This window comes from Mus musculus, chromosome 2 (assembly GCF_000001635.26).
Source record: "Mus musculus strain C57BL/6J chromosome 2, GRCm38.p6 C57BL/6J".
NCBI classification, from domain to species: domain Eukaryota; kingdom Metazoa; phylum Chordata; class Mammalia; order Rodentia; family Muridae; genus Mus; species Mus musculus.
This window is the reverse complement of record NC_000068.7, coordinates 181,896,127-181,899,556: the sequence shown is the minus strand read 5'-3', so window position 1 is coordinate 181,899,556 and position 3,430 is coordinate 181,896,127. Positions and strand designations below refer to the sequence as shown.

The 3,430-nt window shown below is 50.1% G+C and overlaps 1 pseudogene; it reads right to left on the bottom strand.

Moving 5' to 3' along the window:
- Gm5466 (predicted gene 5466) lies at positions 507–2,934 on the bottom strand (annotated as a pseudogene).
- Between the last annotated feature and the right edge of the window lie 496 nt (positions 2,935–3,430).

Below are 3,430 nucleotides of genomic sequence, written 5' to 3'. Positions count from 1 at the left end.
TGTTTAGTTTCTGTTTCCAGGATCTGTCCATTGGTGAGAGTGGGGTGTTGAAGTCTCCCACTATCATTGTGTGAGGTGTAATACGTGCTTTGAGCTTTACTATAGTTTCTTTAATGAATGTGGCGGCCCTTGCATTTGGAGCATAGATATTCAGAATTGAGAGTTCATCTTGATAGATTTTACCTTTGATGAGTATGTGGTGCCCCTCCTTGTCTTTTGTGATAACTTTGGGTTGGAAGTCGATTTTATTCAATATTAAAATGGCTACTCCAGCTTGTTTCTTTGGACCATTTGCTTGAAAAACAGTTTTCCAGACTTTTACCCTGAAGTAGTATCTGTCTTTTTCCCTGGTGGGTTTCCTGTAAGCAGCAAAAATTGGGTCTTGTTTATGTAGCCAGTCTGTTAGTCCATGTCTTTTTTTTTCCAGCCATATTTATGGAGATTTTATTTCCTTTATTTGAGAAACTTAAGTCTTGAGTACATCTGTTAGTCTATGTTTTTTTTTCCAGCCATATTTATGGAGATTTTATTTCCTTTATTTGAGAAACTTAAGTCTTGAGTACATCAAAACCAATTTCTGGGATGAGGGGAAAAAAGAAAAAAAAACCCAGAACTCAAAATAGAAAAAAAAAAAGTTATCGTTTGGGTCACAACAGAACCCAGAGAATATATTCTTATAATTGAAAAATTATAGGTGCTTCATAATTGACCTTCTGATACAAAATGGCCTATTGAATTTGCAACTTGGTTCTTGGTGTGGAGGTCCACAGACAAACTAGGACGTCTTCAGATCTTAGCTGGATGCCATGAGGGGTTATTTGGCTTTCAACTCTTTTTTTCTTGTCTAAGAGGTAGCAGCAGCAACAGTGCCCACCTTCTGGGCAGCTTCTTTCTTGGCATGATGAGCCTGCAAGACTGCCACAGCTTCATCCACCTTGGAGCGGAGGGACTCAGGGGACTCCTGCATGTGCAGCAGCTCAGAGTTGTCTATTTCCAGCAGCATCCCGGTGATTTTCCCAGCCAGGTTTGAATGCATTGTTTGGATTAGCAGGGACAGACGCTCCCCCAGCATCTGCTTCTGCTCCTGGGGTGTGTGTGGGGGCGGGGGTGGGGGGGGAGAGACGCTGCAGCAAGCATGGAGGCAGTCAGGGGCTCCTGAACCTGGACGTGGACTGCAGGCTGGGGGGCCTGCAGCGGCTGGATGGCAGGGTGCGGCCTGTGGACACTGGAGGTGTACTTGTATGGAGCCACAGCCCTGGGAGCAGGAGGTGCAAGGTTTGACACAGCTGTAGGGACGCCTCCAGACTGGCAGCTGTCAGTCAGCCCTTGCTGGGCGGCACCAGCCCCATCAAAGTCCATAGCCAAACGGTCCGGGCACTCAGACCCAGTTGGAGCCAGATGTGGAAGAGCTGGACGAGGCCCAGACTGCTGCAGAGGACTTGGCATTCCTTGGAAGCCTTGAGGTCTCCCGCCTTGCTGCCAGCGTGGGTTAGGCCTCATCTGTGCTAACTGGTTAGGCGTGTAATATGGGGTCTTGCCTGAGCCTGCGGAACTGCGGGCACAAAGTAGCCACCAGCTGCAGGCTGGAACTGATTTAAGATGGCACTTGGCAGGGAGTGCTCTCATCCCCACCACACGCTGCATGTACTGATTAGTCAGGTGAGCCTTCCCCTCTTCCTCTGGGCCAGGGCGACTTACAGAGGCTTGGAGCCCACAATGCTTCCGTTCATCTCGCCGACAGCTTTGGTCGCCTCTTCAGGAGAGGAGAAAGAGACAAAGCCAAACCCTTTGCTTCTTTCGTCTTCTAGCATCACCTTCGCACTAGTGATTGATCCAAAAGGAGAAAACTCTTTCCTTAATTTCTCATCATCAATGGTGTCATCCAAGTTCTTACTGTAGAGATTCACTTCCTGGTGCTGGCTAATCGTCTCCTGCTTCAGCTACTCAAACTTCCGCTTTAACTCAGCCTGCTGTTCTACCTTTTTCTGTGCGTGGCCTACAAATATGGCTTTCCCGCTCATTTCTTTTCCTTTCATTTCTTCCACAGCCTTATTGACATCCTCATGTTTCTCATAACTTACAAAGCCAAAGCCTTTGGACTTCCCACTGGAGTCTCTCATCACCTTGACACTTAGGGTCTTACCAAACTGGCTGAAGAGCTCTTTCAGATTCCCATCATCCACCTCTTCTCCGAAGTTTTTGATATAAACATTGGTGAATTCCTTGGCCTTGGCTCCAAGCTCCGCTTCCGCTCTTTGCGAGACTTGAATCTACCCACAAACACTTTACGGTCATTGAGAAGCATGCCGTTCATCTTCTCGATGACCTTGTCGGCGGCCTCTTGGGTCTCGAAGTGAACAAAAGCATAGCCCTTAGAGAAAGTGTCATACAGTGCCTTGTTGTCTATGGATTTGTCCAGGTTCTTGATGAAGACATTTCCCACCCCAGACTTTCGCAAAGAGGGATCCCCCTGCGACCACATGATGCGGATTGGCTTTCCCTTTATCACGTCGAAGTTCATGGTGTCCAAGGCCCTCTCAGCATCAGCTGGCTGCTGGAAGTTGATGTAGGCATAACCCAGAGAGCACAGGGTGAACTTACCGCGACAGACCCGGATGGACAGCACAGGCCCCGCAGGGCTGAACTTTTCATACAGCATAGGTTTGGTGACGTCCGAGTGCAAATCGCCCACGTATAAGGAGGCCATGGGGTAGCTGCTGGCTGCAGAGTTCATCTCCCCCACCCCCCACGACCCTGAGCCCCGCCAGGAGGACTTCTAACAAGGCCTACTGCAGGACAAAAGGGGCTCCGAGGAGCTGTGGCACACGCCTCAGCGCACAGGTGGCACCAGCGACTCCAGGGAAGGCTGGAGCAGGGAGGCTCTGAGCCGGGACCCAAGTGCAGGACGACTTGCACGGGACTGCAAAAGCCCCAAGACAAAAGGCTCTCAAAAACAATATGGCCCGCTCCTGGAGTTTATACTCTCCAGCTGTCCTGGCTTGGGGCTTAAAACATAAAAATTAAAGTAGGAAATCCCCTCGTAGAGGGGGCAAAAAAAATTTCAAGAGGCAATCAGATGCTGTGCTCACGGCCGCCTTGGGAACACGCGCGTTTCGCAATAAATATAGGCCCCGGGCTCCCGGAGGTTTACAGTTACAGTGGCCCGGGAAGGGGGAAACCAAATCTTTGTGGGTGCCAGGGAAGGGCAGCACGAACAAGTGGTGCGGCCAGCTGGGGCACGGGGCTGCCACGCGGCGCGGAGGCTTGCAGGGGCGGGCCAGGCTGAGGGGGATGGCTCACCACCGGATGGACAGACAGACGCCTGTCCAGAAGCTGTGAAACTCACTTCTCCAAGGGCTCCCAGCACAAGTCACTGTCTGGTTCTTTTTCTTATTTTTTTTCCCTTTTGCTTTTTTTTTTTTTTTCCTCT